The following is a 20,513-nucleotide window of genomic DNA, read 5'->3' as shown; positions in this document are numbered from 1 at the left end:
TATGTTTAAAGTGAATGACTTCAGAAAAGCTCAGCATCTTTCTGTACCCCTTTCTACTCCCACAATTTGTTTATTTTTTCAGAATAAAGGGACTTCCCCACTTTTGCATCTTTGACAATGGTTTGCTTAGTTTTACTATTTTTGGCAAAGAAATAAGTAGACGTGGTCCTCATTACAGAACTGATAAATGCGGGCAGCCCCTCTCTTTTGTCTCCTGGCCAACAGTGTCTGTTCTCAGCCTGTGCTGACTCAGCATCTGTGCACAGAAATTCTCTGGAGAGAAGAGTTGATGGTCAGCAACTTCATATTTGTGGTCAAAATGAAGCACGTAGGAAATGTCTCTAACTAATGAAGTGCAGCTGACACGCAGAAATGTTTGTGAACGGGATCTACTGGTGATTTTCTGAAGCATTTTTGCGTTCACAAAATATGTGACAATTATTTTTATTAAGTATTCTCTGTGATAGCCTTGGGAGCCAATTCAGTAGCGTGATACTCTTTCACATAACTGAGGAACTCAAGGTGGTATAAGTTAGTAATCTAAAGGAAATTAAAAATCAAAGATACTGAGCACACCCGAACAATTGTAAAATTCCTCAGCTCTGAGGGCTTTGGCAAAAATCTTCATCTTCAAACAGTGACACAAATCAGAAAAGGCAGGAGTGGTGACCTCAGAGACAGGGTCAGGGTTTCAAATGGGGTGAGACTGGGCTGCACTTTGGTTTTCTCCTCCCATCCTTACCCATTAACTTGAATCTAAATGGTCTAACAAAGCTTTTAAAAACTGGATGTGTGCCCCCAATGTATCACTGAAGATGATAAATCTCTTTTCTGCTGATGACACAGTTTTATTGTCATGAACTAGGAGTGACCTTGGAAGATCTAACGACAACCGGGAAGAATGACTCCAGTTGAGCTACATCAAGGCTAAAATCATCATCTTTGCGAAGGATCTGCAGAACCCAGTGGGGTCACCACTACGTAAGTTCATGAAGCGAGTAGACTGATGTGTTAAGCTTGGTTTTGATGCTGAGTGCATTGGCTTCGTTTGCTGCTCCAGCACACATGAAAGAACCCATCTTGGAGATCTTGGATCTCCAATGACACCAACCATCTGTAAAGACGTTTCAGGCCGAAGTGGCCTCTGCCATTCTCTACATACAGAGCATGGAACCCTAGAGTCCCCTTAAGGACCAGATTAAATTAGACCAGTTCCAAAGATACTTCCTAAAGAAAATCTTGGACTTTTCCTGTGATATCCTTCTCCATGTAGAGAGTGGTAGCCTCTCTCCGGGCATCACAGAAGCTGTGGGCTTTTCAGCCTCTAAAGAAGGACATTAGTCCTGCCTTCCCAGCCCCTGGATTCTGAAGTTCGAGGGCCTGCCCCCTCATTAGCCTTGTAGATTGGCAGATCTCCCAGCTTCACTGGGGAGCTCCAAACAAGCCCCAGCAAGAAGTGATTAGTGTTGGGCGAATGTTGCCCCTTCAGTTTCTGACTCCTCTAGGTTTTAATCTTTGGATCAAGTTAGACTACCAGGAAGCCACGTACTTGGACCATATTATTTTACCTTCATGCAGGGCCTTGTTACTGGGTTACCCTTTCGTGCCATGCCCTGGGCTTCTGTCCAGGTTTATTGTAAGAAATACTTACATGTAAACAGCTCCTGAATTTCTGGGAAAAAATATATATATATATTATCTAGGTCTTTTCTCATTATGATATCCAATGCCCCACAGTTGAAGCATATGTGAATTTTTATTTTAATAATTCACTGCCAGAAAACACTTAGTCAACCCTGAGGCACTGAGATATTCCCTCTTCTCGGATCCTGGGAACCACGACATATAATTATTCCCCATTTTATTTTCTATCTTCTAGAATGCTCAGAACCAAATGTAGCACTCGTTCCAAGTGGACTGCCCATTATGAAGCATGCATTTTTTTCTCCCCCTTTACATGTTCTTGCTTTCTAATTTATTTTCCTATATTGTTAACTTTGGGGTATAAAGGCCCTGAATCACAGCCATTTTGGCAGAAAGGAGATGGTGCAATTTTAAAAGTAGCAACTTTTAAAATTGGCCACTTTTTTTTTCATTTTTCAATTTATGAAACTCATGATGAGAAAGACCCAGATAAATTGGAAGGAGATTCTCCATTCCGCCTTTTTCCACGAGACATTTACTCTCTGCTCTCAGTTTCTCCTGCCTCTGCCCCATCACTCCACTTCAGCATCATTTATGCCCAAAACCTAACCAAGGTCACTTTTGTTCCGTGAGTTCATGCTTGAAGATACGTGCATGTTTGCCTCCACAGCTTCTGGCCTCCGTGACACAGGCTGAGACTTAGCCGAGTTGCTCCAGCTGGAGCTGGCACGTGTATGTTCCCCTTTGGCTGGTTCGCAAGGCTTCAAATGGAAGGCCAGGCTTTTACTGGGGCTTCTGAGCAAGAACGCTTACTCAGACACATAACTTATGTCCTTACGTCCTAGGTAGACCTGTGACTGTGGAGGTGCATGGGTCTTCTTAAGATACTGACATGTTTTACGCTATTAGCAAATTGCATCAAAATGATTGCATCCTCAGCAGATTATGAAATGCCTTAGAGCTAAGTTTGTTGTTCCAAGTCTTTACCAAAGAAAATTCAAGAGGAAAATGGGATCAGTCTCTAATATAATCTCCCCTAACATTCCATGAGACTATGTATGAAGACTCCCCTGGGTGGGTCAGGGAGAAGAAAGAAAACATATATCATTACTTTAAAAAAAAATGCATTACGGTATCTAGACAATTTTCTGTAGCTACAAGATGCAGGATTTACATAAATGCATCCAGTGGCTCCTCCTCTCTGCGAGAGCCACCCCACTGGCCAGCGTCTCTGTTGGAAGGAATTTCAGAGCATGCATTTGTTGTACAATAAACCCCATCAAATTCGGCCTCCAAAAGACCCATTAAAAAAAAAATGAATCAGAAAAGTGAAAAAGCAAAAGCATCTACCAGTCATTTAAGCAAAATGCAAGGAGGAATGGCAATATAATAGCCCAAAAAACATTTCTTGATCATTTATGCTAATGAAATATATATCCTAAGATGAGGACACCACAGTTGGGAACCGCCATTGCTTCATGATGGGGCACTGAATAGCATAAAGCAAAACCCGTTAAAGGAACAAGAAGAAATGAGCAGAAACACAATTGATGTGGGAGACCTTAAGCCATCATTTTCACTGGTTGAAAGCTAAGAGAACAAACAGCACAAAATGACTCAGGGTGAGGCCGGCCCTCCACAGACAGCCCGAGAGCCCGAGCAGGGAGACCCTCCCCAGCCCCCAACCCCCACCCCCAGGCACTGCCAAGCCAGCTGCAGAGGCTGTGCAGGTTTGAACACATTTCCCTACTGGAGGGTGGAGCACATTTTAAAAAGGAATTATAGCTTGGGAGAGAAAAGAGTAACGTTAGGGGAAGTTAGATTTTCCTGGCAGGTAACCAAAGAGAAAGTGCCTCTGGAAGGAGGCTGTCCTAAGGGGCTCCATTGGGGATGGTCTCCTCCTGGGCCGAACCTGCCGTCTCACCCTTGGTTCTGAGAAGCACCTGGAGCCTCCTCGCACCCAGCCCTGGCCTGGGGAGGGTCCCAATCACCTTTCTAGGCATTGGCTGAGCAGGAACCTCATCTGCAGAGCACCCAGCCCTCAACGGGAAGGGGCTGAGGCTTTGGCCAACACACCCCACAGAGAATCAGGCTGGGGTGGGGGTCGGGGAGTTCCAGATGCCAACTGGTGGTTCCAGTTACAATCACACTAAATGGACTTGCTGTCTTTCCTCACAGACCAGTGTGACTCTGGGCCAAGTCCCTTCTTGGTCTTTGGCTTCCAAATACCTGCCCTACCTCAAAATGATTTATAAAGAAGGGGCGAAGGAAAGAATGGCAATACAAGTAAGAAAAGACTGTGATGATAGCAGTAACAATAATGATAATGATGATCACATCTCCTGCTAAGACCTCAAGCCCCCCGATGGCTCCCCATCTCACTCAGAGTGAGAACCAAAGTCCTGACGGAGACAACCAGACCTTCCCCGCGCACTGTCACCAGCTCACCCCTCTCCTGCTCCCCTCCTCCCACTCTTGTCCTGCCACTCTCATTTCTCTCTCCCCGACACTCTAGGCATCTGGGGTTCCCTCTGCCTGGAAGGCCCTTCCAGAACCTCTTCCACCCGCTCATTCCATCCCTTCCCCTGCTCGGCCACCATGTCTAAAATCACACCCTTCCTTGTTACCTGCTTGATTCTTCTCCTTAACCTTGAGCACAATTGAACATTTGACATATTTTACATATTTATTTTGCTTCTTGTTTTCTCCCTCCCACCCCCACTGTAATACAGCCTCCACAAAGACAGAGATTTTGAATGTTTGTTATATTTTTCCACCCACAGCTGGATTCCCAGCTCGGCAAATAGTAGCACCTATGAGATATTTGTTGACCAAACATTGGAGACCCCTAGATATAGGGGTACATCCTTATTCTTGTGGGAGCTAGCCACCTGGATCTTTTATTTGTTTTCCTTGGTTCTTGGCTGTCGAATATTCTTGACCCACAGGGATACTATTCCATGGGGGAAAAGCACCGGCCTGGGAAGCTGCGAGACCTCACCCCCCGTACTCGCACTGACTGTGTGAGGCTCAGGTCACTCCCTCAAACTCCTCTGGACAAACCCCTCCCTCAACTGCAAATAACAATTAAGAAAAAAAAATCACAGCTATCACTTTTGCACACTTACTAATATATCAGACACCGTACTAATTACACCCTGAGGTCCCTGCAGTGAACTCAGGAGAGAAGTGCTGTTACTACATTGATTTTACAGATAAGGAAATAATACAGACACCGTTCCCCAAGAACCACAGCAAAATAGCAGCAAACCTGATGTTCAAAACCAGGCAGTCATATTCCAGAGCCCATGCAATTGTTACTACAGCATGTGGTTTCCCTGGGAAAGAAGAGATTTGTGTTAAGGTCCTTCCCAGCTCTAAGATTTTCTCTCTGCCCGTCCACCCATCCACCCTCCACCTGCCTACCTAAGGAGCTATATACTTTTGGAGAGCTCAGCATATATACACCCTTGTAGCCAGAGAAGCTGCTCAAGTGAACATCCCACTGACAGCGTCACTGGTGATAATCTTTGTATTCAGAAAACAGCACATCATGAGTCCATTAGCTATACCAGTAATTTGGAATCGGGGATGACAGAAAACTGGCCACAAAGAACAAACAAACAAACGACAAACATGAAATTCAACCAGGCAGGAAAAACAGAGCTGACACTCTTAGGGGGTGTGGGGGACTGTAACACATTTTCTAGTGCAGACAGTTTGGGAACTGGCCATGCCTCCAATTGTATTCATGAATGACTATATTTTTTAAATTGAGGATTGGATTGGCAAAGGCCAATTAAACAAAATGCAGTTTAAAGAAAGGACAGCTGAAAACTGTTACTGTCCCCTGCCCTGTGTGTTCCAAGCATTTACTGCAGACCATCACAAGTACGTGCTCTGCTCTCCAGCCTGCACAGTGTGCTCTGGGGAACCCCAAAAAGGGAAGGGCACACAGCCCCCGCCCTGGAGGAGCCTTCAGGTCTTGTGGGGTGATAATACGTGTTTGCATGAAAAGGTGGATGCTGTGCAAGTGTGGGTGGGTGGGTGTGACAGAATAGTGCAGGCACCAAGGGCAGGGAGGGAAGTTCACGTGTCACGAGGAAGGGTGGGTGTGGCAGTGCAAGGCCCGTACAGATGGAAGGACCCTCCTTCTTGGAGACGGGTAGCCCTTAGAGAGGAAAGCCCAGCTCCCAGCAGTGCAGGACTGTCAACCCTGCCTGGCTGCCATCCCTGCCAAAACCTACCCTCATCCTCAGTAGCAAGAAAGTCTGGGGAACTACCCCCGAGAAGGCTCCCTGTCACCACATCCACAACCATCAGGGCCAGGAGCAGGGGTAAGGGGGTGCCCCTCCATCCTCATCTGCTGACACCAAAGCCCTGCCTGGGAGTGCCCAAGCATTGCCGTGCACCAGGGCCTGGCACCCCCATGCCCACCCCACAGCTGGGGTGCCAGTGTGTATCGGCCAGTGTTCTATTTCACTTGCGTTGCATCCCACCACCAAGTCCCCATTATACCCTGCTGAGAGAACAACCTGGAGTCTGAAGTAATACCCACACCTTTCAGAGTAAATAAATACTATGAAAGTGTGTGATTAGATATTTTCCCTACAGCTCAGACTCGGAGGCCTTTAAGGACTGGGTTCTGACCTGTCCGCCTTGGGCCTGGCACACGTGGGCCCTTCGAGGGCAGGCTGTGGATGGAGCATGCTGCGGATGCCCAGTGACGAGAAAGTGCAGAAGATTCCCACGGGGTACAGGGAGCGCTCAGCCGGGGCAGCCTCCGGGGTGGGTGTCGTTACCCACAGTTCCTAGTCTTCCCTCCGGATCCGACTTGGCCATATGGTAGGGAGCCTCACGCCATTTCACCCTTCGCTGGCCTCTGTCATGGGAATATTTCAATTCTCACTCCCTTTCTCCTCCCCTCATTTTCCAACCTCCATTAGTCTTCTTTCCTGAGATCGTAGTTCCACTTCAGGGCCTCCTGCTTTTGAAACCTCCCCGTGTGCAGGCACCTGTGGGTCAGCCCTGACATTGGCCGTGACCAATCCTCTCCCACTACACACTGAGGATGCAAGAGGGGCCTCCCCACCCGGCTCACACCACCTAGTCCTGAGCCCACATACGCAGCAGTAGTGGTGAAGGAGTGGGAAATACTGAAAAATCAGCTCAAGTTTTCACTGGAAAAGCCCATGATGGCTCTGCCCAGGATGAGATCTGAGCAGCTCGGAAAGAATGGAAAATGGAAGTCCCAGGTACCAGCTAACAAGGCCCCAGTGTGTTTCCATCTGTTCCGGTTTGCTAATGCTGCCATTATGAGAAACACCAGAATAGGATTGGATTTTATAAAGGGGGTTTATTAGGTTACAAACTTACAGTCTTAAGGCCATAAAGTGTCCAGGCTATGGCATCAACAAAGAGTACCTTCTCTGTAGGATGACCAATGGCATCCAGAACACCTCTGTTGTCTGGGAAGGCACATGGCTGGTGTCTTCTTCCTTTGCTCCCAGGTTGTGTTTCCAAATAGCTTTCTCCCAGGATGTTTCTTTCTGGGCATCTGGGGGTATTCTCTGTTTCTCCCAGGCAAACTCTGGAGTAGCAAAAACCTCAATGGCCATCTTCAAAATGTCTCTCTTGGCTGCAGAAGCACTGAGCTCCTTCTGTCTGAGCTTTTATAGGGCTCCGGTAAACTAATCAAGACTCATGCTGAATGGATGGGGCCACATCTCCATGGAAATAATCTCATCAAAGGCATTACGCACAGTTGAGTGGGTCACATCTCCATGGAAACAGCCTAATCCAAAGATTCCAACCTAATCAACACTAATATGTCTGCCCCCACAAGATTCCATCAAAGAACATGGCATTTTGGGGGACATAATACATCCAAGCCGGCACACCGTCCCAGGTGAGTTTCCATCCCTCCGTGAAGTCAGTGTGTGGGAGAGGAGGGTGGGCGCAGGTGGGGACCATGTCAGAATCATGTATTCCATCGTAGCCCACCTCAGTGGCAATCAGCAGATAATGCTGAATGAGTTATTTTGCAAAAGGAATTCAAACTTTCAGAATTTTAATATAAACTTAATCTGTGTATTGTATTTCTCTTTTTAAAAACCATCACTGCTGATGGATTTTTTTTTTAATGCGGTAGTTCTATAATTAACCTCTGGTTCAATTATTCCGTTTTGAGTGACAAAGTTACAAAGGAACGTTGCCAGGTGTCCTCGTATGTGGTCCCACGGAGACAAGTCCACCTGCCGCTGAGCCGTGCAGAGGAAAGCAAGGTGACTGGAAACAAAGAAAACGGTCCTGCTCCGTGAGAAAACTTTACTGCAGCATTTCCCAAAGACTAGCCTTAAGAGGAGTAATTCCATAGGAGGTCAACAGGTATTAAGCAACAAAAGAGTCCTGTAGTCAAACAAGCTTATAAATCACTGATTAAACCCACTTAAAATAGGTTTATTTACTGCTGCATTTTTTGTAGCTTTTAATGCTGTGATGTGAACTATGAATCTCCAGGAAGAGAATATAATAGGCGACGTGTCCGACACTCATCTGACCACAGAAACCACATTTTAAAGCACATCTAGTGGGACGGTGTTTGGAACACACTTTAGCACTAGATGTACCGGTACATGGCAACCGGAGGTATTTAAAGCTCATATCACTTTCCAAGTGAAAAGGAAGAAAATGGCCCCCAAGTCCCTTGATCTCATCCACCAAGTATGTTCTGACTCTAGAACACGAGGGTCTCATTCTTTTTCTTGTTTGAAGAATCTTGAATCTCCGGTTTTGTAAACTTGACAAGGCATCGTTGCTCTAATGGTATTTTATTTCAAGTACCATGCTTTGTAAGGAAATAAGATTTTTTTCACCATGCATGTTAAAATACTCTTTCCCTACCCTTGGCGTTTCTTCAGTGGATTCTCACGTTCAGACATTGGAAAGTGACATTGTAACCTCACTGTGCCCAGTGATCTGGCCATCACAGCCTTGGATGCCATTCTCAGGAAGTCAAGATGACTAACTGACACCTAACGTGAGATGCTTCATTTCCCTTCATGAAAAGGAAAAGGCAAAGCGATGGCTCAGTGTGAATTGCCAGCGTGGTAACACAGGCTAACTCCCATGGGTTCAAGTGTGGCTCCCACTTTTGATAAAATCAGAGAGGTTTTTGTGAAGCAACATGCCATTTTATGAAATTTATAGAAATTCATAGAAATTTATGAAACTGACATAAAACTGGGAAGAAATTCAAAAATCATAGAAAACCAAGGGAAAGGCTATAAAAATCTAGCTAACTAGAGCAAAAGAGTAAATAAACAGGAAGAAACTTAACAGTGCTCATTTTAAAACTTGCAGTTAGTTCCAAAAGTACATCCAAATGTGGGCAGAGTAAGACAGATATGACTTAAGAAGAAGGGTATGTGAGAAAGCTTAGTCATGTTAGTTGGCAGCAAGGTCACTCCGAGTTAAAGCTGCATGGAGCTGGGGGAAAGTGCTGCATGGTGTGAACGTGTGTCTGCACTGAAGGAGGCCCCCCTTACCTCGGACCCGCCCACACAGTGCCAACCCGAAGTCCACATTCAGCTACGAACCCAGACTTGAAGAAGGCCCTTGACAGGCTGCCTTGTGTACCCAGGGGGTCTCCAGGAAAAGTCCAAAACCAGAGAAAGACAGGACAACGATGTGAAGACAAGACTCGAGGAGAACAAGAGAACCACCTTCAGATCCTCAGGGGGCGGCCGTGTAGAGCAGAGCTGGCACCAATTCCCTAGGCCTCCAGATTTAGGGTCAGTGGTGATAGGGAGGTGGTGTGGGCTCAAGGTGCATCCTAATTTGGGGGCTGTTGAAATAAAGGCAGGTTGAAGGAAAACTAGATGAGCCCTTGTTCCAGTCTGCTAATGCTGCCCTTTTGCAAAACACCAGAAATGGATTGGCTTTCATTAAGGGGGTTTATTTGGTTACAAAATTACAGTCTTAAGGCCATGAAGTGTTCAAGGTAAGGCATTAACAGCAGGTTACCTTCACTGAAGGATGCCCGATAGCATCCAAAAACCTCTGTTAGCTGGCATCTGCTTGGCACATGGTCACACTGAATGGGCGGGGCCACACCTCCATGGAAATTATCTAATCAGAGTTATCACCTACAGTTGGATGGGTCACATCTCCATGGAAACAACTTAATCCAAAGGTTCAACCTATGCAACACTAATATGTCTGCCTCCACAAGATTGCATCAAAGATAATGGTGTTTTGGGGGCCATAATATACCTACACCGGCACAGCCCTCATGTGGGATTCACGTGGAAAGGGTCAAGAGGTGGCCAGGGACCCCCGCCCCTAAGATGGGTTTGGGAACGGAACGAAACATGGAACCTGGAGTCAGGTGTGCCTTCCTACTTTGACCAAGGAGATTCTTGATTCTGCCCTCTCACCCCACCAGCCTCGGTGTCCCAGAGAGCCACTTGGCAGCAGGGCTGGCTGATCCCAGATCCAGGGGCATTGGACTAGGTAGGAAGGTCATGTATTTATCCCAGAGATTTTTTTATCAACCAAAGTGGCAGGAGATTGAAAATCTAAGAAACTCCTTAGATTGCCTGTGGCTGCTGGGAAATTCAGCTGAATCTAGTTAAACCCAACTCAACAGTGAACATTATTCAGGGTATCCTCAGGGCCGGTGCTGCAAGCCACCTGAGATAATCAGGGGGTTTCTAACTGGGCCCTCAAAGACCTCGAGTTTCAGAGTCCTGAAAATTCTGGGGATTTCCAAAATAATAAATAAATAAATAAATTCAATCAGCCTTCGGGTTGTCACTTAGCTTTAATCCGTTTTATATATACAGATTCTGGTTAACATTTTGGTCCCCTGCTTAAATTTTTTTAAAAACCATTTAATCCTAGAGAAATGGACTAAATCTAACAGCATGAATCATGGTAGGTGCCCAATACACGACTGCAGGGAAGAATGAGTGAGGCAGTGAGTGAGAAAATCCCTTCCTTCTCAGGTTATACATGGTTTAGGTGGAGGCTGAAGATTTGAACTAAAGCTATAAAGGGTCAAGATTCAGCCGTCTGAGTCTTGGGGCTCACAGGGGACCTGTCTTTGGCAACCCAGGGCCAAAAGCATTCCCTCTGGTGAACTCTGACTTGGACAATCAGACACAGGAAGGGAGGACTGGCACCAAAAGGAAATCTGCTGGCCATTTATAGTCTCTTCCTCTCAAATGAAGCATCATGAGTGGGCTTCGGGGTATTTAAGGCAGGCAGTTTACTGCCAACTTTAACATTGTCATTTACTTGTTCTGCACCTTCTCTTTTGAAGCCGTCTGTCTCTTTCCCCTGACGCTTTCACGGGGCCTCTTTCAGGCCAAAGAAACCGAGTGGATTTCCAGCCATGCCTAGAACGAGCCTCGGCTAGAAAATCAGCTGCTGCATGTAAGTCGAGCTTCTTTCCTCAAGCTGACGAGCCGTCCTAGGAGGACGGCCTACTGGCAGCAGCCCCAGTTTGCTTCTTGCTCTAATTCAGCTTTATATTGCCTTTTGGTAAGAGAAAAAGAAAAGATAATACCCCTTGATCCTCCAGCTGAGGACAAACAGATCGCGTCCGCGCTGGGAGTGCTGCAAGCGAGCACAATTCCTTCAACAGGCAGCATCGGGCCCTGTGGGTGCTCAGACCCTCTGCCCTTGGGATCTGGCTCCTGGAACTGGCCTTTAGGAGCCTTTCCTGGACAGGGGCACTTTCGGATGGTCTGCCCTACACAACTTGCTTGTCTTTCTCATGTGGTTAAGGTGGATTCAAACGCTTGAATGCAGGGAACCTGCCTTGTTCTTTCCTCCCCACAGCTTTCACCAGGGTTGACCCTGCCAATGGTGTCCCTTCGTTATTTGGCCATTCCCTTGATAAGAAGGTAAATGCTTTGGGATTTGGAATCTGAAGACCATCTCAGTTCCCAAGTGGGCCACGTCAACGTGTCCAATGCACCCACCCCACTTTCTGCCCACATCCCTGGTCTGGGAGCCCTGGATGCTTAGATTCAGTTCTCCTTCTCTCGGGGACATGAATGAAGACACAGTGAGGCCCGGTAGATGGGTGGTGGCCCTGGGCCGGAGGGGCCCTTACTCTTGGGTCTGCCATGTGAGTCACGAGCGAGTTGGTGGGTCAGCAGAAGAGCTCCAGGAGACAGGAGCAGGGGCGCAGGGGAGGACAGAGATGTGACGCATGTGGCCCACACAGACAAAGGGAGGCCCACGTGCCTGCACCTCCACATCCCTGGCTAACCTTTCTGGACACTGCATCCTTTGACACCTTTATCCTGACAACAGCTCCATGTCTTGAGTCCCAAGGAGCTCTCACTAGAACTGTGACCTTTCTGAGCCTGTTTCCTCCTCTTTAAAGAGGACCAGTTTGAGAATCAGGTGGGATACTTTCCTGGCAGTTCTCCAGGCAGTGTCTGGAACAGGCCGGCTCTCAGTAGCTGCTGTGCTTTCCTGCCTATCGATGTCCTGCATCAGGGCTCAGCACACTTTCCTGGTAACAGAGCTGATAGTAACTAGTTCCTGCTTTCCAGGCCATGGCATCCCTGTTGCATCTACTCAGCTCTGCCCTTACTGGGTGAAAGCAGCCATAAACAATATAGAAGAGTGGGCATGGTTGTGTTCCAATAAAACTTCACTGACAAAAATAACCAGCTGGCCAGATTGGGCCCCCAGGTTGTAGTTTGCTAACCCCTGCCTTAGGTTAAATCTCCACTGCTCCTTGAGGTGGAAGCTTTCCCCTTTCCCCTTCTAACATATGTGCTGCAGTTCTATCTAAATACACCTCCTGGTGGATTTATTGATTTATGATACATGCAAGATTCCCCAATAAAATGTAGCACACCCAGCTAAAATTGAATTCCAGAGAAGCAACCAATATTTTTTAGTAAAAGTATGTCCCAAATATTGCATGGGACATACTTATACTAAAAAACTATTAGTTAGTACTCTGAAATTAAAATTTAACCAGGTGTCCTATATTTTCATTTGGTAAATCCAGCAACTCTAGATACAGGGAACTTTAGTTGAAACACAGCATGCAACCAGTGTAAGTTGGTGGAAATGCAGAAAAGGTCTCTGTGGATAATTCCTGGGACTTGTTCTCTCCCACAGAGCCTCGTCACAGATTTAGCAAGGCTAAACATGGGAAGTTGGAAGCATAAACGTGGGAGAGCAGGCCGGGTCTCCAGCTCCTCTCCTGTGACTTTGTGGGGCAGTGCCCTGGGGATGCGAGCCAGGCTGGGCCAGCTGAACTCACAGCCTCAGACGACCCCAGAGCTCCGAATGGCCAGCTGTGTCCGGGCAGCCTTCCCTGGCCCCGCAGGGAGCAAAGTATGAGTCCCTCTCCAAATTCAAAATCCAGGAGCATTTTCTGATGTGAAAGGTTCTAGTCTTACTGAAGCAACTGCCTCCTCCTTTTCGTACTGTTACCCTTTGCTCTTTATGTAAGGGGAAAAAATGGCTAGATTCTCTAACTCTTTATCCCTATTACTCTATATTAATGATAGACCTATTTATTTCAATGGGCTGTGTCAGTGGTCAAAAGTTAAATGCTTAAAACCTGATGAATTACTAATAGTTGGTAAATAATATTTAATGTATAATTGTACATTTCAGAAGTATAAAATTAACATTGGCAGGCAGGTGCCGTTATAATTTCTATCCTTCAGTCAGGTAAACTGAGGCAGCAGGAAACCGAGTCATGTCCACGTGGGCATAACTGCTAAGGGAGGCAGGATTTGAACTCAAGGAGTTTGACTCCTGAGCCCAGCCTCACCAGAATGACCCTTTTGAAAAATTATCTAACCTCTCTTATAATATTTTTCAATGTAATATCTTCCTGATAGCTTACGTTGACCATATTTGCTAATGTTCAAATATCACAGAAAAGTTTGAAAATGTGAAATAAAACATGCTAACAGCAGAGATGATAACTTCTAGTTTTTTGGTATATTACTTTCTAGACTCTTTTCTATGCACAGTCACACATAAAGATTATTTTTTTAAACAACATTGCGATACCCTTTCCATTAGATTCCTAGAGCTGCAGTAGCAAAGTGCCATGTGGCGACTTGGAGTTAGGGCCCCCAGAAAAACATTTCCTTAACCCTGTGGGGGAGAACCCACTGTCAGTAGGACCTTTTGATGAGGCCACTTCTGTTAAGTTGGGCCCAACTGAGTCAGGATGGGTTTTAGTCCTATTACTGGAACCGTAAGGAGAAGCCTCAGAGACAGAAGCCATGGGGAGCAGCCAGGAGCTGGGGATTCAAAGGAACCTGGAAGAGAAAGGAGAAGACACCACCATGGGTATTGCTATGTGACAGAAAAGCCAAGAAACACTAAGATCCAGCCAGAAGAGAGCAACCCGGGAGGAAGCCAGCCTTCCAGCCTCTGAAACCCTGCGCCAATGACTTGCTGCTGTAAACCCAACCCACTGTATGTTATTTGCTGTAGCAGCTGGGAAACTGAGACACCCTATTTCCAAATACCACCTTCTCAGGTTCCACATAGACGCGGATTTGGGGATAACACCATTCAACTCACTACTCCCTTCTTTAAGACACACAATCCATTCCCAGTTAAATGTGAAGCTCCGCGAGGTAGAAGTGCACCCTGCAGCCCCCACCTACCTGCGCCCTGTTGGAAGCCCCCCACTCTAAGGAGCTGCACTGCATGGAGGGTGTGGGAAAGCTGGAGAGAAAGCGGGTGCAGTGTGCAGAGTCAGCCAGGGGAGTTGCCAGTGGTGTCCAGGCAGCCAATTGCTCTCTAATTCCTTGTCAAATCCACGCACTGGGGCTCGAAACTTTGCAGAGGGAACAAGGCTGACGGCCCCATGGCTTCCTCGCTCTCCCTTCCCCCTCCGCCAGCCACCGCCTCTTTCCTGACCTGATCCCTGGTCCTCCCCCGGGCTCTGTCTCCTGCTCCCAGTCCTTCCCCAAACTTGGCAATGAGAAGCCGGTGCTGCCTTTAGGGTCCCCTCCCCGACCCCTCTTGCAAAGCACAGTCAGTTTACTGACCTTCACATCCTCGGACTCGAGGGCAAGGGGGACTCCGCAGAAGTGACTCGGGGAAAAAGGGGACAGCGTCTCTCATAAACAATCTCGGTACATGACGGTTACACAAACTGCCTGTTTATTTGTAAACAGCCAAAGGTCACGGCAGAACAATGTCAGTCATTGGACAGGCACACTAAATACCGATCCCCTGGATCTGTGGCTTCTATGCATCACGGTTGGCTGATCACAGGTTGAAAGGAGATTACAAGACAAAAGGGGTGGGAGGGAAGCCTGTGCCAAGAGAGGAGAGGAGAGGAAACAAACAAGCGCTCCGAGTGGAAAAGCTGTTGGAATTTTAAATGAATGACTAGACTAATGGATGCTAAATAGAAATATAGGGAAGGATTCGTAGGGATGGTTGGAAAGGGTGTGGTCATTCATTCATTCACCCATTCATTCATTCATTCCTTGCTTCCCTGGGCCCTCAGCAATCCCTTACCTGCCCTGAGTGTGCAGAAAGCATCAGAACAAACTTTGAGGGGTGGGAACAACCCTGCTCTTGAGGAGGTTTCACGGTGATGGAGCAGGTGGGACCCTCACACAGGGGAGCAGAGGTGGGTGTTGTGGGAGCTGTGAGAAGGGGGAGCCCCCCAATGCCCCCCCCCCATAGCAGGCTGCTCCACGGTGCAGGGTCCGAGACCCCAGCTTGAAACCAGGTAGCTGAGGCTTGAATCCCTGCCTAGGAACTTGCAAGCTGTGGAAAAGCAAGGCTCTTAAATCCCCTAAGGCCTGTGTGCATAAATTGGGACTCTCCAGCCTTTCCCCCAAGTTGCATTCAGTGATAATATAATTAAAAGTCCCTTGCACAAAGTAGTTGGCTCAGCAAACGGTAGCTTCCTTCTTTGGCTGCTCGACCCCTTTTTTATGCAGTTTTTCATCGTTGGCGACTTTTTCCTTTAGCTCCTCACTGACATTGTGGCTCAGGACTCAGTTCTCGCCAGCTGAACCCGACACGTGGCTGACAGCAATCCAGTTCCTGCCAGAAACTGAACCTCCAACAGACCTGCCCCTTTCATAGCCCACCTTCTCCCCCGCTGCCCCCAGCTCAGGATTCCTACTTCCGGGGCCTCTTAGAGCAACAGGGACATTACCAGCTCTCTGGAAGTCAAGCTGTGCCAGGGAAGCAATCCCCAAGTGGCCCGTCAGACTCCAGGGCCATGTGCTAGTGCCATTTAGACAACGTGCCCCTTCCCCTGCTGGAGCTGTGGCTCCCCAGTGCTCCAAGGGCCCCCCAACCCCAATAAAGAGAAAACTCCATCTCCACAGACCTCACCCTGAACCATCTTCTCTGTCACTGCAACACAAAGATGCCTTCACTTGGGCTGTTTGTTTTTTTCCTACACAATCTGTTTCTCTAAACCCAGCCATTTGTTTTTCCGATGGGATCCCTAAAGCTGGGAGGGAGCCCCGGGGACCATAAAACAAGCCTTCATCTGCGAGAGGAGCCACAAGGCTGCTCGATGGGCTGAGTCAGCAATAAATCTCTACATCATTTATTTCATAGACAGAGTCTGGAACAAATCGCAATATTTAATGCACAATTATAGTTTTCAATAAATTGTTCCCAGATGGCTCAGGAAACCGGCATTAAGCAGAAAACAAGAAATGATCAGATTTTAATGAATGTTTGTTTCCTTTGCCTTGTTTCCTTCATAAATCTAATTGAATCTGCAGTTCAAGGGACGTACCGGCTGCAGGCATGCACGTGCGTGGGCATACGTGTGTAGGCATTAGACACACATACATACATGGAGTGCCTATATACTGGACAAACATGGACAGAGCAGTATAGGTGCATATATGTTTCATTGGTTCAGCATCTTTTGCTCTCTGAGCATGGCATGGCACTAGATTATGTATGCCATTATATTCCTCATAATTCTGCAAGATAGATATTCTTTCCATTTTACAGATGAGAAAACTGAGGTTCTGAGATGTTAAGTAACTTGTCCAAGGTCACCCAAAAAGTTAGTACCAGAGCTGGTACTTGAACTCACATCTGCTGATGGACAGAGTCCTCTGCTCTTTCCCCTGGCCATGCTACTTTGCCTAATAAATGATCCGTGTTATCAGGCAGAGGGGCTGACGACAGCCTCCAGCTAAAGGCATGCTTGGAGAGAAACACAGGCAGAGTCTCCGCTGACCCAGCTGGTTCAGGCCCTGGGGCCCTGGGTCTCTGCAGGGAGCACGGCCATGGTCAGCTGCCTCTCTTCACTCGGGTCAAGTTTAAAGGTCACATCCTAAGAGATGCCTTCCCTGGCCCCTCGGTCTAACCCCTCCGACTTGTCTATCACATCACCGTGTCCCATTTGCTTCATCGCAGCTCTCTCCTCATTTAATAACTTACCCTTCCTAGAGCATAACTCCATGAGGTCAAGGTCTTATTGATTGTGTTCATCGCTGACCCCTGTACTTGGAGCCCCTGTATGTGGACGCCATGCTGGCCTTTCTCCTCCCACCCGCTACATGGGCAAGGCTATTGGGGTACAGCATGGAGACAGATCCCTGTGGTCCTTGAGCCCATCCAGTTGACACAGATCTCTCCCCTCCACGTGGCCTCAGCATTTGGGGCACTCCTTGTGCCCCTCACAGAGGGGTAGTGGACAGCATTCCGGATGGGCTGCACCAAGATCTTAGCGGACTCCTGCTTTGAACACTGTCAGGTTGACCGGATGGAGGGGCTGCCCGAGAAGGACCCGTGTCCTCTCATGCTTGAGAGTAAAGTCTGAGTTCTCGTGTCTGCGACGCCCCCAGATTGGTCATCGAGCACCACACACATGCCCAGGAACACAGGCCAATCAGCCCGGAGGGCACAGTTCTCACACTTCCAACTCCCAGCTCCTCAAGGTTAGCACCGTGGGCACCACAAGGTCAACCCAGGGAGCTCACGGAACCTCGCTGGGGGTTGTGCTCTGCACCCCGTGGAGTTTTCCAGAAGACGGGGACAGATGTGGCCGATGTGCTTCGTGGAGAGGAAGGGCAGGCTTTGGGGGCTTGGGCTCATGCTGCCCCTACAGGCGGTGTGCCCTCAGACACGTTTCCTACCCACCAGACCCCTCTACAGTGCAGTTAAACGGCTGCCGCCATGACGCCCTCCGGGGCACAGGGCGGACCAGGAGGGGTCACGAGGGACAGTCCCCACACAGTGCCCAGCACCCATGACACACCCTGTGACCCCTCAGGTGGCAGGCCGGTGGATAAAGCCAGGTGTAGGCAGGTCCCAAACGCTGACCATTTCCTGTCTGTTCCTCACAGTGAGAACCTTGTGCTCTCTCTGAAAAAAGGAGCCCAAATTCCAGAGCAGAGATGGCCGAGTGACCATCCAGACCTGCCCAGGAGAGACCTGTTGTCTCCAGCATGGAGAACCATCGCCACACACAGCCGCCCTCCCAGTGCCTAAGAGCGGGGCCCAGGCATCGGACTGTGGTGCACCCCGAGGAATTTTCCAGTCTCATCTCCGAGCTGCCCCTCAACCCACCGAGGAGGGAGGCTTCACACCCACAAACACAAGTGCACTTTCCTTTCCAAGCTCCCTTCTGCCCCAGGCCCCTCCAGCTCCGCCTCTCCTTGTGGGTCCTCTCCTACTTCCCATCAGCCCCCATGAGGGCTGACTTGGACCAGATGGCTCCCAGCACGTGGTGGTCTGCAGGGGCACCAGTACTCAGATTCTCTGCCCAGCAGCTGCCTCTCCAGGACTGCAAGGTGAGTCCTAAACCCCAGGGACATAAGAAATACCTGAAGGAAGGAATGAGAAAGGAAAGGTTTAATCAGGCCACTGTTTAGGGAAGTAAACAATAATAATAGTAATTGTTTGTTGCTCCCAACAGGTATTAAAGTGTGGTTATCAGTCAGCCTTTACTATGTGCCAGCGCGTACACAGTCTTCCTTAATTCTGAAAACAGTCTGCTGAGGTTGGCACTATGATGGCCACACCCATTACACAGATGATGGAACTGAGGTTGGAAGAGGTCCAAGGACCTGGCAAAGTGGCTCAGTGAGAAGGCAGGAGATGTGGGAAGATCTGAGCCCTGCACCTACTCATCAAAGCCTCATCTTCAACCAGCAGTCTCAGCATCACCTGAGAGCTCATGAGGAGTGCAGCTGCCAGGCCCCCCTGCCCCGCCGCCCCCCGCGTCAGAATCTCCACTCTAACAAGATCCCAGGCCAGCTGTGTGAATATGGAAGTGGGATACGCTGCCCAGGATTCTGACTCCACAGCCCACCCCCTTAGCTGCTCCAGACCATACTCATCTTGCGTATACCCACCCCCTCCAACACCCTCATTTATTCATTACCTCGTTAGCATGTGGGTACTGAGTGCCCACCATACGTAAGGCACGCCACTAGATTCTGCGAATAGAAATCACCTGAATGTCGTCTTTTGTCCTGAGAGCCATTTAACTCCAAGTTGGGTAACAAGAGAAAATCATCACAGATACGAAAAAAGTTACTTAGCAAGAAATTGCAATAATATTATATTTAAAGATACTGTTCTCTGACTTAGCTTAAGCTCCAAAAAAAAAAAAGACATATTGCCTTTCATCTTAATTTGTTTCAGACCTAGAGTTGTACTACTCACAGATTTCTCAATTTTAAAATACACTTCATGTAAATGCTAAAAAAATGATGAAGTTTGTCAAAAGGACAGAGTAGACTCTTAAAGGACCATATTGGAAATGGCTCAGAAAGAAGACAACTAAATGCAATGAGGGATTCTGGATCCAATCCTGGACCAGAAAAAGATGATCAGGGCACAACTGGTAAAATTTGAATAAGGTTTGTACATTAGTTAACAGAGTTGTATCAATAGTAAGTTCCTGGTTTTTTCATTGAAGTATGATTAGGTAAGATCTTAAAATTTGGGAATGTTGGGGAAAGGGTATTCAGGAAGCCTGTGTGTCATTTTTACAACTTTTTGTGAATCAAAAATTATTTATAAAGAAGCAGTTTAGGAAAAATGTGTTTCATGTGAGCAGAGTCAGGAGCTGCCAAACTGAAGGGCTCCACGTGTGTGGTGATGGGGAGGGTGTCAGGCAGAAACACCGCACAGTTCTATGAGATCATACAGAATTGTTGGAAATTAATTTGAATTATGCCATTAAACAGATGTGCTCCATGGGGCATGGATAACTTTTTATTTCTTAAATGTCGAACCTGCTGCCACATCAGATGGCATCAGATGGCATCAAATTAATCATACAGAGTTATCAGCAGGTGTGACATAACAGGCCGTGGCCAAGCCATGCATCATCGTGAGTCACGCAGACGCGCTGCCGTGTGGAGGAGGAACCACTTTCCTTCCGTTACGGCATCAGGGCTGACTTGACAGATGTCTGAAGACCCCCACATGTGCCCACAGCACAGTCGTGTACGCCCAGAAACTTAAACTCATGCTAAAAGTTAACAACACTATTGTCCCCAAGTAGAAGAGAGAGACCTGTATCTAAAACCACCAGAACTGATTAATTAACAAATGTCCTTATTTACACTTGAAAATGCAAGCTACATATGCGGCATGCTTTATCCATACACTATGCATTTGAATTAGTAGTCTGTATTTAGAGAACTATTTTATATGTCTGTTAATGTTTTATGCAGGCTGTAAAAGAACAGGCCCATATACTTAAATGTGAGAACAAGCAGTCTCTCTCTGTATACACACACACATGTACATGCGTTCATACAAACTGAAAACATACTTAAAGCTAGAGTTAAACTGCAAGAGAGAAAGCCTACAGGGAGAAAGGTACTGCACGCTTTTGTAAATGTAAAACA

General features: G+C 47.5%; 1 long non-coding RNA gene across 1 annotated transcript; it reads left to right on the top strand.

Moving 5' to 3' along the window:
• Positions 1 to 7,525: 7,525 nt before the first annotated feature.
• Positions 7,526 to 13,484, top strand: LOC119544603. Its single transcript, XR_005218874.1, has 3 exons — positions 7,526 to 7,552; positions 10,970 to 11,082; positions 12,796 to 13,484. It is a non-coding gene; the product is annotated as an uncharacterized LOC119544603 (long non-coding RNA).
• The last annotated feature ends 7,029 nt before the right edge of the window (positions 13,485 to 20,513 follow it).

The sequence above is a fragment of the Choloepus didactylus genome, chromosome 9, assembly GCF_015220235.1.
Source record: "Choloepus didactylus isolate mChoDid1 chromosome 9, mChoDid1.pri, whole genome shotgun sequence".
Taxonomy (NCBI): domain Eukaryota; kingdom Metazoa; phylum Chordata; class Mammalia; order Pilosa; family Megalonychidae; genus Choloepus; species Choloepus didactylus.
The sequence above is the reverse complement of the archived record's forward strand: the minus strand, read 5'-3'. Positions and strand labels throughout refer to the sequence as shown.